General features: G+C 51.1%; 1 protein-coding gene across 5 annotated transcripts in view; it reads right to left on the minus strand.

Annotated features, from left to right (window-relative positions):
* Positions 1–14,639, minus strand: part of CD79A (CD79a molecule) — a 69,566-nt gene that overhangs the window by 27,674 nt on the left and 27,253 nt on the right. The gene's annotated exons all lie outside the window — the stretch shown is intronic.

Below are 14,639 nucleotides of genomic sequence, written 5' to 3' on the forward strand. Positions count from 1 at the left end.
CCAGCTCCTGTTCTCCTATCCTATGATGTGCACCTAAAGTGCACCTAAATGATGCCAAGAAACAATGCATCTAAATGATGCCGACAACCAAACCACCTAAATGATACCGCCAAACAGTGCACCTAAACGATGCCGTCAAACAGTGCACCTAAATAATGCAGCCAAACAGTGCCCCCTAAGCAATGTCACCAAACAGTGCACATAAAAAATGCCTGCAATCAGTGCACCTAAACAATGCCACCAAACAGTGCACCTAAATGATGCTGAGAAACAAGGCACCTAAATGATGTCAACAAACAATGCACCTAAATGATTCCGCCAAACAGTGCACCTAAACAATGCCGCCTAACAGTGCACCTAAACTTTGCCACCAAACAGTGCACCTAAACAATGCCGCCTAACAGTGCACCTAAACTTTGCCACCAAACAGGGCACCTAAACAATGCAGCCAAACATTGCACCTAAATGATGTTGACAAACTATGCACCTGTACAATGCCACCAAACAATGTACCTAAATTATGCAAACAGCGCACCTAAACAATGTCCCCAAGCAGTGCTCCAAACAATGCCGTAAAGCAGTGCACCTAAACGATGCCACCAAACATTGTACCTAAACAAAGTCGTCAAACAGTGCACCTAAACAATGACGCAAAAAAGTGCACTTAATCAGTGTTGGCAGACTATACACTTAAACAATGACACAAAACTCTGCAGCTAAACAATTGAACCAGACTAAATAATGCCACCAACCTCTGCAACTAAACCTAAGGCATGCTGCCAAACTGTGCATCTAAAAAAATGTGCAAACTACACATCTAAATAATGCTGTCAAAGTATGCACCTAAACAATGGTACCAGATTACACACCTAAAAAATGCCACTATACTGTACAATTAAAATGCATGTAAGTAAAAACCTTCACTGTATGCACAACACACTCAAAATAGACCGCACGTAAGCAGGCAATTAACATGAATGTAAGTACATACACACATTTACACATATATACCGTACACTTAGTCATACACAGACATCATTGCACAAAAACAGCCAGTGAGACCTGGTGATATCTTGCCCGCAGAGCCCATAGCGAGAGGCCGACCTGGCAATATCCTGCCCACAGCACCCATAGCGAGAAGACGACCTGGCGATATCATACCCGCAGTGCCCATAGCGAGAAGACGACCTGGCGATATCATACCCGCAGTGCCCATACTGAGAGGCTGACTTGGTGATATCCTGACCACAGAGACCATAGAGAGAGTCCGAACTGGTGATATCCTGCCCGCAGAGCCCACAGCGAGAGGCCGATCTGGCGATATTGTGCCCGCAGAGCCCAGAGTGAGAGGCCAACCTGGTGATATCCTGCCCGCTGAGCCATAGTGGGAGGCCAACCTGGCAATTTCCTGCCCGCAGAGCCCAGAGTGAGTGGTCTACCTAACGATATCCTGCCCACAGATCCCATAGTGACAGGCCGACCTGGCGATATCCTGCCTGTAAAGCTAATAGAAAAAGGCCAACCTGGGCGATATCCTGCCTGCAGAGCCCACAGTGAGAGACCAACAAGGCGTTATCCTGCCCACAGAGCCTATAGTGAGAGGCTGACCTGGCGATATCCTGCCCACAGTGAGAGGCTGACCTGGCGATGTCCTGTCCACACAGCCCATAGTAAGAGGCTGACCTGGTGATATCCTGCCCGCAGAGCCCACAGCGAGAGGCCGATCTGGCGATATTGTGCCCGCAAAGCCCATAGTGGGAGGCCGACCTGGTGATATCCTGCCCGCTGAGCCCATAGTGGGAGGCCAACCTGGTGATATCCTGCCTGCAGAGCCCACAGTGAGAGACAAACCAGGCGTTATCCTGCCCACAGAGCCTATAGTGAGAGGCTGACCTGGCGATATCCTGCCCACAGTGAGAGGCCGACCTGGCGATATCCTGCCTGTAAAGCTAATAAAAAAAGGCCAACCTGGGCGATATCCTGCCTGCAGAGCCCACACTGAGAGACCAACCAGGCGTTATCCTGCCCACAGAGCCTATAGTGAGAGGCTGACCTGGCGATATCCTGCCCACAGTGAGAGGCTGACCTGGCGATGTCCTGTCCACACAGCCCATAGTAAGAGGCTGACCTGGTGATATCCTGCCCGCAGAGCCCACAGCGAGAGGCCGATCTGGCGATATTGTGCCCGCAAAGCCCATAGTGGGAGGCCGACCTGGTGATATCCTGCCCGCTGAGCCCATAGTGGGAGGCCAACCTGGTGATATCCTGCCCGCTGAGCCCATAGTGGGAGGCCAACCTGGCGATGTCCTGCCCTCAGAGCCAATAGCGAGGCCGACCAGGCGATATCCTGCCCAAGGAGCCCATAGTGAGAGGCCGACTTGGCGCTATCCTGCCCGCAGAGCCCATAGCAAGAGGTCGACCTGGGCGATATCCTGCCCATAGTGAGAGGCTGACCTGGAGATGTCCTGCCCACAGAGCCCATAGTAAGAGGCCGACTTGGCGATGTGCTGCCAGCAGAACCCATAGTGAGAGGCCAACCTGACGATATACTGCCCACAGAGCCCATAGCGAGAGGCCGACTGGCAATGTCCTGCCCACAGAGCCCATAGTGAGAGGCCAACCTGGTGATATACTGCCTGCAGAGCTCATAGTGAGAGGTTGAACTGGCGATATCCTGCCCACAGAGCCCATATTGAAAGGCCGACCTGGTGATATCCTGCCCGCGGAACTCATAGTGAGAGGCAGATCTGGCGATATCCTGCCCGCAGAGCCCATAGCGAATGGCCGACCTGGCAATGTCCTGCCCTCAGTGCCCATAGCGAGAAGACGACCTGGCGATATCATACCCGCAGTGCCCATACTGAGAGGCTGACTTGGTGATATCCTGACCACAGAGACCATAGAGAGAGTCCGAACTGGTGATATCCTGCCCGCAGAGCCCACAGCGAGAGGCCGATCTGGCGATATTGTGCCCGCAAAGCCCATAGTGGGAGGCCAACCTGGTGATATCCTGCCCGCTGAGCCCATAGTGGGAGGCCAACCTGGTGATATCCTGCCCGCTGAGCCCATAGTGGGAGGCCAACCTGGCAATTTCCTGCCCGCAGAGCCCAGAGTGAGTGGTCTACCTAACGATATCCTGCCCACAGATCCCATAGTGACAGGCCGACCTGGCGATATCCTGCCTGTAAAGCTAATAGAAAAAGGCCAACCTGGGCGATATCCTGCCTGCAGAGCCCACAGTGAGAGACCAACAAGGCGTTATCCTGCCCACAGAGCCTATAGTGAGAGGCTGACCTGGCAATATCCTGCCCACAGTGAGAGGCTGACCTGGCGATGTCCTGTCCACACAGCCCATAGTAAGAGGCTGACCTGGTGATATCCTGCCCGCAGAGCCCACAGCGAGAGGCCGATCTGGCGATATTGTGCCCGCAAAGCCCATAGTGGGAGGCCGACCTGGTGATATCCTGCCCGCTGAGCCCATAGTGGGAGGCCAACCTGGTGATATCCTGCCTGCAGAGCCCACAGTGAGAGACCAACCAGGCGTTATCCTGCCCACAGAGCCTATAGTGAGAGGCTGACCTGGCGATATCCTGCCCACAGTGAGAGGCCGACCTGGCGATATCCTGCCTGTAAAGCTAATAAAAAAAGGCCAACCTGGGCGATATCCTGCCTGCAGAGCCCACAGTGAGAGACCAACCAGGCGTTATCCTGCCCACAGAGCCTATAGTGAGAGGCTGACCTGGCGATATCCTGCCCACAGTGAGAGGCTGACCTGGCGATGTCCTGTCCACACAGCCCATCGTAAGAGGCTGACCTGGTGATATCCTGCCCGCAGAGCCCACAGCGAGAGGCCGATCTGGCGATATTGTGCCCGCAAAGCCCATAGTGGGAGGCCGACCTGGTGATATCCTGCCCGCTGAGCCCATAGTGGGAGGCCAACCTGGTGATATCCTGCCCGCTGAGCCCATAGTGGGAGGCCAACCTGGCGATGTCCTGCCCTCAGAGCCAATAGCGAGGCCGACCAGGCGATATCCTGCCCAAGGAGCCCATAGTGAGAGGCCGACTTGGCGCTATCCTGCCCGCAGAGCCCATAGCAAGAGGTCGACCTGGGCGATATCCTGCCCATAGTGAGAGGCTGACCTGGAGATGTCCTGCCCACAGAGCCCATAGTAAGAGGCCGACTTGGCGATGTGCTGCCAGCAGAACCCATAGTGAGAGGCCAACCTGACGATATACTGCCCACAGAGCCCATAGCGAGAGGCCGACTGGCAATGTCCTGCCCACAGAGCCCATAGTGAGAGGCCAACCTGGTGATATACTGCCTGCAGAGCTCATAGTGAGAGGTTGAACTGGCGATATCCTGCCCACAGAGCCCATATTGAAAGGCCGACCTGGTGATATCCTGCCCGCGGAACTCATAGTGAGAGGCAGATCTGGCGATATCCTGCCCGCAGAGCCCATAGCGAATGGCCGACCTGGCAATGTCCTGCCCTCAGTGCCCATAGCGAGAAGACGACCTGGTGCCCATACTGAGAGGCTGACTTGGTGATATCCTGACCACAGAGACCATAGAGAGAGTCCGAACTGGTGATATCCTGCCCGCAGAGCCCACAGCGAGAGGCCGATCTGGCGATATTGTGCCCGCAAAGCCCATAGTGGGAGGCCAACCTGGTGATATCCTGCCCGCTGAGCCCATAGTGGGAGGCCAACCTGGTGATATCCTGCCCGCTGAGCCCATAGTGGGAGGCCAACCTGGCAATTTCCTGCCCGCAGAGCCCAGAGTGAGTGGTCTACCTAACGATATCCTGCCCACAGATCCCATAGTGACAGGCCGACCTGGCGATATCCTGCCTGTAAAGCTAATAGAAAAAGGCCAACCTAGGCGATATCCTGCCTGCAGAGCCCACAGTGAGAGACCAACCAGGCGTTATCCTGCCCACAGAGCCTATAGTGAGAGGCTGACCTGGCGATATCCTGCCCACAGTGAGAGGCTGACCTGGCGATGTCCTGTCCACACAGCCCATAGTAAGAGGCTGACCTGGTGATATCCTGCCCGCAGAGCCCACAGCGAGAGGCCGATCTGGCGATATTGTGCCCGCAAAGCCCATAGTGGGAGGCCGACCTGGTGATATCCTGCCCGCTGAGCCCATAGTGGGAGGCCAACCTGGTGATATCCTGCCTGCAGAGCCCACAGTGAGAGACAAACCAGGCGTTATCCTGCCCACAGAGCCCATAGCGAGAGGCCGACTGGCAATGTCCTGCCCACAGAGCCCATAGTGAGAGGCCAACCTGGTGATATACTGCCTGCAGAGCTCATAGTGAGAGGTTGAACTGGCGATATCCTGCCCACAGAGCCCATATTGAAAGGCCGACCTGGTGATATCCTGCCCGCGGAACTCATAGTGAGAGGCAGATCTGGCGATATCCTGCCCGCAGAGCCCATAGCGAATGGCCGACCTGGCAATGTCCTGCCCTCAGTGCCCATAGCGAGAAGACGACCTGGTGCCCATACTGAGAGGCTGACTTGGTGATATCCTGACCACAGAGACCATAGAGAGAGTCCGAACTGGTGATATCCTGCCCGCAGAGCCCACAGCGAGAGGCCGATCTGGCGATATTGTGCCCGCAAAGCCCATAGTGGGAGGCCAACCTGGTGATATCCTGCCCGCTGAGCCCATAGTGGGAGGCCAACCTGGTGATATCCTGCCCGCTGAGCCCATAGTGGGAGGCCAACCTGGCAATTTCCTGCCCGCAGAGCCCAGAGTGAGTGGTCTACCTAACGATATCCTGCCCACAGATCCCATAGTGACAGGCCGACCTGGCGATATCCTGCCTGTAAAGCTAATAGAAAAAGGCCAACCTAGGCGATATCCTGCCTGCAGAGCCCACAGTGAGAGACCAACCAGGCGTTATCCTGCCCACAGAGCCTATAGTGAGAGGCTGACCTGGCGATATCCTGCCCACAGTGAGAGGCTGACCTGGCGATGTCCTGTCCACACAGCCCATAGTAAGAGGCTGACCTGGTGATATCCTGCCCGCAGAGCCCACAGCGAGAGGCCGATCTGGCGATATTGTGCCCGCAAAGCCCATAGTGGGAGGCCGACCTGGTGATATCCTGCCCGCTGAGCCCATAGTGGGAGGCCAACCTGGTGATATCCTGCCTGCAGAGCCCACAGTGAGAGACAAACCAGGCGTTATCCTGCCCACAGAGCCTATAGTGAGAGGCTGACCTGGCGATATCCTGCCCACAGTGAGAAGCCGACCTGGCGATGTCCTGTCCACACAGCCCATAGTAAGAGGCTGACCTGGTGATATCCTGCCCGCAGAGCCCACAGCGAGAGGCCGATCTGGCGATATTGTGCCCGCAAAGCCCATAGTGGGAGGCCGACCTGGTGATATCCTGCCCGCTGAGCCCATAGTGGGAGGCCAACCTGGTGATATCCTGCCCGCTGAGCCCATAGTGGGAGGCCAACCTGGCGATGTCCTGCCCTCAGAGCCAATAGCGAGGCCGACCAGGCGATATCCTGCCCAAGGAGCCCATAGTGAGAGGCCGACTTGGCGCTATCCTGCCCGCAGAGCCCATAGCAAGAGGTCGACCTGGGCGATATCCTGCCCATAGTGAGAGGCTGACCTGGAGATGTCCTGCCCACAGAGCCCATAGTAAGAGGCCGACTTGGCGATGTGCTGCCAGCAGAACCCATAGTGAGAGGCCAACCTGACGATATACTGCCCACAGAGCCCATAGCGAGAGGCCGACTGGCAATGTCCTGCCCACAGAGCCCATAGCGAGAGGCCGACTGGCAATGTCCTGCCCACAGAGCCCATAGTGAGAGGCCAACCTGGTGATATACTGCCTGCAGAGCTCATAGTGAGAGGTTGAACGGGCGATATCCTGCCCACAGAGCCCATATTGAAAGGCCGACCTGGTGATATCCTGCCCGCGGAACTCATAGTGAGAGGCAGATCTGGCGATATCCTGCCCGCAGAGCCCATAGCGAATGGCCGACCTGGCAATGTCCTGCCCTCAGTGCCCATAGTGACAGGCTGACCTGGTGATATCCTGCCCGCAGAGTCCAGAGTCCCTCAACAGATGCCACAATGGCATTATACGTATGTGAAATTATTGACAATCAGGTTGGGAGGATGGTAAATCCAATAATCTGTACACCGCGTGAACCAAATAGCAACGAAGGAGCAGAGCGAGTCCTTCTTCATCTTCTTTTTGGCAATGACTGAGGGGTCTCGGCAGCCTGACCTCCACTGAAAAATACTTCTGACAGACATGTCACTGTGACTTTGTCAAATATTTCTAAAAATTAAATAATCAGAGCCATCTGCATCCGCCACTAGAGGGTGCTCACTGCACCCAATCGTATACAATGACCATTAACCTCAATACTAACACAGTGTGCTGCATACTCTGTCTAGTGGCGGTTACAGGTAGCAAGAAATCTGCAACAGAATAAAAAACATAATAAAATATGGAGATTTATTTTAGTAAAAAAAAATTTCAATACTCTGCATTTAGCTGAAATGCGTTGCCTGAGCGCAATTATGTCAGACATGTATCTAACAATAGATTCAGAAAAAAAAAAAGTGAACTAACAATCCAATCCCATAACTTCTTTCTCTCTTCTTGGTAATCATTGTGGATGTTTATATAAATTATTCATCCACCTGATGATGGCGCTGAAGTTCATAGTATTAAAGGCGTTATCCCAAATGGACAATCCCTTGCCAGAGCGATCTGGTGATGCAGGAGGTGAAATATATTGCACGGCCCTAGTAAATGTGCAGTATATTTTTTTTTTAGAAAACTTTGAGAAAAGCGCAAAATACAGTTTGCAGCATGACCAGTAGATGGCAGCATATATCCATGTAAGGCTACATTGCTTTCCTCCTGAAAAAAAAGAAAGCTCTCTAGTGCCAACTGCTGGAGATAGCTAAGAATGTCCCACATTTTAGGCTATGTGCACATGGTGCGGATTCTGCTGCGGATCCGCAGTGTTTCTGGCCCTGTGGGTCCACAGCAGTTTCTGCTGCGTTGTACAGTACCATTGTTTTCAATGGTAATACCAAAAACTCTGCAAACGCTGCAGATTTTTCCGCGCGGATTTGCTGCGGGTTACAATCCGCAGCATGTCAATTCTTTGTGCGGATTCCTCTGCGGTTTCATATCTTCTCTGTGACCTCACCAGTGCGAGCCAGAGTGATGCAATGTGGTCATGCTCTGTGCCGCCATCTGTACAGGCCAGAAGAAGCATGCTGCATACTCCCAGATATAGCAAAAAACACAAATATCCTGAAGTAAAAAATATATACTGCAAATAATGCATAAAGGTAATAATAATAATAATAAGGGTATTTAGTAAACATAATTTTGATCAAAATAATGTACAAGCCATCCCGCCACGTCACGGCAACCCTTGTGGGACAGTCCTACTCTAGTATTTAAAACCATTTCACTTGACAAGTGACGTGACTGTGAACAAGGATCGAGCAGCTGAACCACTAGTAAAAGCTTAGGCCAGACAAGATGGTTTTCCCAGCTCAGAAAGAGGGCGGTCACACCCATATATGCATAGAATGCACAATGAAATGAATAAAAAACGAATCTGAACTGAAAAAGTAAGTTAATATGTATGCACAATGTAAGTGCATATTAACACATGACCATTAACAAGAGAAAGCAAAAAGCAAAAAACACAAATATCCTGAACTAAAAAGTAAAAAATAAACTAAACAATAAAAAAATAAAAATTAAAAAGTAAGTTTATTTTTTACTTTTTAGTTCAGGATATTTGTGTGTTTTGCTTTCTCTGGTTAATGGTCATGTGTTAATATGCACTTACATTGTGCATACACATTAACTTACTTTTTCAGTTCAGATTCGTTTTTTATTCATTTCATTGTGCATTCAGTGCATATATGGGTGTGACCGCCCTCTTTCTGAGCTGGGAAATCCATCCTGTCTGGCCTAAGCTTTTACTAGTGGTTCAGCTGCTCGATCCTTGTTCACATTTGCGTCACTTGGCAAGTGAAAAGGTTTTAAATACTAGAGTAGGACTGTCCCACAAGGGTTGCCGTGACGTGGCGGGATGGATTGTACATTATTTTCATCAAAATTATGTTTACTAAATACCCTTATTATTATCATTACCTTTATGCATTATTTGCAGTTTATTTTTTACTTTTTAGTTCAGGATATTTGTGTTTTTTGCTTTTTGCTTTCTCTGGTTAATGGTCATGTGTTAATATGCACTTACATTGTGCATACACATTAACTTACTTTTTCAGTTCAGATTCGTTTTTTATGCTCCCAGATATGCTGTGGGAATGGGGGCTAGGTAGTTACAGTAGTTAGTATTTTAAAAGGAGCTGTACTATTTTTGTGTGTGGCTGAGGAACTAAGGGACATCATGCTGTGTGTGGGCACTGACAGGACATCATATTATGTGGGGGCACTATGTGGGACATCATACTGTGTGTGGGCTCTGACAGGACATTATACTGTGTGGGGGCACTATGTGGGACATCATACTGTGTGTGGGCACTGACAAGACATCATACTGTGTGGGGGCACTATGTGGGACATCATACTGTGTGTGGGCACTGACAAGACATCATACTGTGCGGGGGCACTATGTGGGACATCATGCTGTGTGTGGGCATTGACAGGACATCATGCTATGTGGGGGCACTATGTGGGACATCATACTGTGTGTGGGCACTAAGAGGACATCATACTGTGTGGGGGCACTATGTGGGACATCATACTGTGTGGGGGCACTATGTGGGACATCATACTGTGTGGGGGCACTATGTGGGACATCATGTTGTGTTTGGGCACTGACAGGACATCATACTATGTGGGGGCACTATGTGGGACATCATACTGTGTGTGGGCACTGACGGGACATCATACTGTGTGGGGGCACTATGTGGAACATCATGCTGTGTGTGGGCATTGACAGGACATCATGCTATGTGGGGGCACTATGTGGGACATCATACTGTGTGTGGGCACTAAGAGGACATCATACTGTGTGGGGGCACTATGTGGGGCATCAGGATGTGTGGGGCACTGACAGGACATCATACTGTGTGGGGGACACTATGTGGGGCATCATGCTGTGTGTGGGCACTGACAGGACATCATACTGTGTGGGGGGCACTATGTGGGACATCATGATATGTGGGGCACTGACAGGACATCATACTGTATGGGGGGCACTATGTAGTGCATCATGCTGTGTGTGGACACTGACGGGACATCATACTGTGTGGGGGCACTATGTGGGACATCATGCTGTGTGTGGGCACTGACAGGACATCATACTATGTGAGGGCACTATGTGGGACATCATAATGTGTGTGGGCACTAAAAGGACATCATACTATGTGGGGGCACTATGTGGGACATCATAATGTGTGTGGGCACTAAAAGGACATCATACTGTGTGGGGGCACTATGTGGGGCATCATGATGTGTGGGGCACTAACAGGGCATTATACTGTGCAAAGGGGACAAAGGGATCAATACACTATGTGACCATCACAAAGGGGTATTGCTCTGTATTTGGGCATGAATAGTCAAATTGTGAATGATACTGTGTGCAGGGCACTAAGGAGGCATTATAATGTTTAGTGGCAGAAATGTGCATGACACCGTGTGTGGGCACTTATAGGGCATAATCGGGGACTAGGAGTTCTTTGTACAATGTGGTAGCACTAGGGGGCATCATGTGGTGTGGGGGGGCACTGAGGAGGCATATTTTATTGGAGCTTTAAGAGCGCATTGCACTTCTTGTGGGAGACTAAGCGCGTGTCATACTGCATGCAGGTAATTAAGGGTTACTTAATAACACAACTGTATGGGGCATCAAAAAGGTAACGAAGGTGGGGATACTACTAACCAAGGGGGCAATGCTACTGAGTTGGGGGCATTATTGTTGTGTGCCACACAATTACTGTGCACCAAATAAAAATGAGCTGGAAATACATAAAAAAAATCAGTGTGCAGATATTGGGGCAAAGCGTGAGATCAGTGACTGGTGGAGAATTACAAGCGGCTACAGGGGGGCCATAACATTTTACTGTACATTTTAGCCATTGAAAACTTGCTCTCTTCCATAGATAGATAACTGGATAGTTGGACAGAGTTTTGTGGCCTCATACATTAGGTCCCCTAATGCCCCAGGCCTCGGTGTGACTGCTGCCTCTAACCCCCCTATAGCGATGCTCCAATATAGCCCTGGCATCGATTCATGCCAAATACCCTATTCCAGAGGGCATTCAGGGGGGTTCACTGCACTCATTGTGCAAGAGAGTCAGAATGTGGAGCCATGGAGGCAACCTGTGCTGATGTACATAATTCCTGATTCATCAGATGCTCTGAATATGGCCGGGATCACACTTGCGAGTATGATGCGAGAAACTCGTGCGAATCTCTCGCATCAATACCCAGCACTGCTGCCGGCAATCGGGACCGGAGCGTGCAGCTGCATGTATTTCTATGAAGCCACACACTCCGGTCCAGAGTGCCGGCAGCAGTGCGGGGTATTGATGCGAGAGATTCGCACGAGTTTCTCGCATCATACTCGCAAGTGTGACCCCGGCCTATCCCTCATGCTTTATATTGCAGCGTTGCTTGTTCAGAATGACTGATGCATATGAGCAAAAATTCTGATTTCCAAAACAGGGTGTAGGGTGCATGTTTATGATGTAGGGTGTATGGTGCTGGGTGTAGGGTGTAAGGTGCAGGATATAGGATGCAGGGTTCATGGTGTAGGGCAGGGTTCATGGTGCAGGTTGCAGGGTGAAGGGTACAGGCTGTAGGGTGCTGGGTGTAGGGTGCATGGTGTATGACGCTGGGTGTAGGGTGTTAGGTGCAGGATGTAGGGTGCTGGGTTCATGGTGTAGGGTGCTGGGTGTATGGTGCAAGATGTATGGTGCAGGATGTAGGGTGGAGGGTGCTGAGTGCAGGCTGTAGGGTGCATGGTTTATGGTGTAGGGTGCATGGTGCTGGGTGTAGGGTGTAAGGTGCAGGATATAGGATGCGGGATTCATGGTGTAGGGCAGGATTCATGGTGCAGGTTGCAGGGTGAAGGGTACAGGCTGTAGGGTGCTGGGTGTAGGGTGCATGGTGTATGACGCTGGGTGTAGGGCGTTAGGTGCAGGATGTAGGGTGCTGGGTTCATGGTGTAGGGTGCAGGGTGTATGGTGCAAGATGTATGGTGCAGGATGTAGGGTGGAGGGTGCTGAGTGCAGGCTGTAGGGTGCATGGTTTATGGTGTAGGGTGCATGGTGCTGGGTGTAGGGTGTAAGGTGCAGGATATAGGATGCGGGATTCATGGTGTAGGGCAGGATTCATGGTGCAGGTTGCAGGGTGAAGGGTACAGGCTGTAGGGTGCTGGGTGTAGGGTGCATGGTGTATGACGCTGGGTGTAGGGCGTTAGGTGCAGGATGTAGGGTGCTGGGTTCATGGTGTAGGGTACAGGGTGTAGGGTGCAGGGTGTATGGTGCAGGACGTAGGGTGGAGGGTGCTGAGTGCAGGCTGTAGGGTGCATGGTTTATGGTGTAGGGTGCATGGTGTAGTGTGTAGGGTGTAAGGTGCAGGATGCATGGTGCTGGGTTCACGGTGTAGGGTGTAGGGTACAGGCTGTAGGGTGCTGGGTGCAGGCTGTAAGGTGCATGATTCATGGTGCAGGGTTCTTGGTGTAGGGTGCAGGGTTCATGGTGTAGGGTGCAGGGTTCATGGTGCAGGTTGCACGGTGAAGGGTGTTGTGGGCCCCTGCCCTCCCGTCCCGCTCCATTACTGTATGTGTGTACATTTCTGTGATTCCTTTGTGTAATGACTGAAGTTTTTCATTTTGGTGCAGGCTATAAATAGTCATGTGAAATTGTTCTGGGCACATCCCCCTGCCCTGTAATCCTGGAGGGGGAGACATATTTGCTGTATCTGTCCTCGGCGGTCTACCCCTGTAATCAGTGCTCACTCGCCTATTCTCTCAGCATCTGGCTTCTTTCCCTTTATTATCCCAATTCCCATTTCACTTTGCTCCAAACTGAGACAAAACTTTTCCACAAGAGAGAACCCAGAGTCCATGTCGCTTGGCCCCTTACTCGGCCGCCTTTCCTCCCTCCAGCGCTCCCTTTTCTGCCTGTCCCCATGTGTCTTCCCCTCTCACTGTGCTCTGTTACAGCCATCATTTCCTTTTTCTGTTTTCAGGCTGTGGGGGTCCCAGGAGGATCCAGAAATAACCCCTTTTATCAGCGGAGCCTATGACTAAAGCTAGTAACAACAGAGGCGACACCAGAAACCAGGCCGCATTCTCTTACCAAAATGTGCAGGCGCGTCCGTACATTGGATTTTACAGGCAGATTCCCACATGCTATTCCCAATAACTCTGCAATTTACCTCTTATTAAAAATCTTCTCTGGTCTCAAGAACGCAGGGTTTTTTAATTCTATTGTGTACTACCCATTGTCATCCACCACTTCCGCAGACTATCAGTGGTGGCCGGTCTCCTAGGAAAGCAACACAGCACTTACAAACTCTTTGCTGTTAAGCTTGTAAGCGCTGCTCTGCAGCAGTACTGGTCCCTAAATCCCAGCTAGCTTCATTGCCCCTGAGCTCTTCTGATGCTGCAGAGGCAATGTTACCTCTGCAAGCAATTTTGGAGGGCACATGGTTAAGAGGTTCAACCATGTCACTGGTCCGAACTGTCAATCATCAGGAGTGCACAAAGTAGGAAGCTGGGAGGTAGAGGATGTAAAGTTAGAGGATGTGAACATACCTTTAATTGAACCTTGAAGTGAAAGGGGTTAGCACCTAAGCCCCAACATATATTGGCAAAATGGCTCCCACCTGTCATGTGCCGTTTCGTATACTGGTGTTTTCTTATCCAGCACAAGAACAGGATCTGTCTTGCCTACCTAATAAAGGTAACCATCCCAGAAATCAATATTCACCCTTAAAAAAAAAAAGTCTTGCCACATGATTTACTATATGAAGCCAAACCAGTAGTGAGGAGTCATTTGTGACTAATCTGGCACCAAGAGCTGGCTTCTTTATGTCAACAAAGGGAGTCCGGACCCGAGTGAGAACCACAGGTTGTCATTGGGAGTAAAATTGCTGTTGATGCAGGGTTCCGGCCGCATCCAGATGGGAGTGATTTTACCAGCTTGTGAATGCATATTTACTAGGATTCCCTTTAGGGTGTGTGCACACGTTGCAGATTCTGCTGCGGATTTTTCCAGGCAGATTTGTCTAAATCCGCAGGTCAAATGACCTGCAGTTTATCTGCGGATTAGCCCGCGGCTTTGCCCTGCAGTTTGACACCTGTCATGGAGCAGGTGCCAAACCGCTGCGGAATCTGCACAAAGAAGTGACATGCTGCGGATTTAAATCCGCAGCAAATCCGCACGGAAAAATCCGCAACCTCTGCACTGCGTTTTTCTTTTTTACATAGACTAAAATGGTACTGTACAATGCAGCAGAAACTGCTGCGGATCCGCAGCAGAATCCGTAACGTGTGCACACACCCTAAGGCCATGTGCACACATAGTGGATGGTGCTGCGGATTTTTCCGCGCAGATTTAGAAAAATCCACAAGTAAATCTGCAGGTCAAAAGAC

Source organism: Dendrobates tinctorius, unplaced genomic scaffold (assembly GCF_039654945.1).
Source record: "Dendrobates tinctorius isolate UK_male_01 unplaced genomic scaffold, ASM3965494v1 ptg000028l, whole genome shotgun sequence".
NCBI classification, from domain to species: domain Eukaryota; kingdom Metazoa; phylum Chordata; class Amphibia; order Anura; family Dendrobatidae; genus Dendrobates; species Dendrobates tinctorius.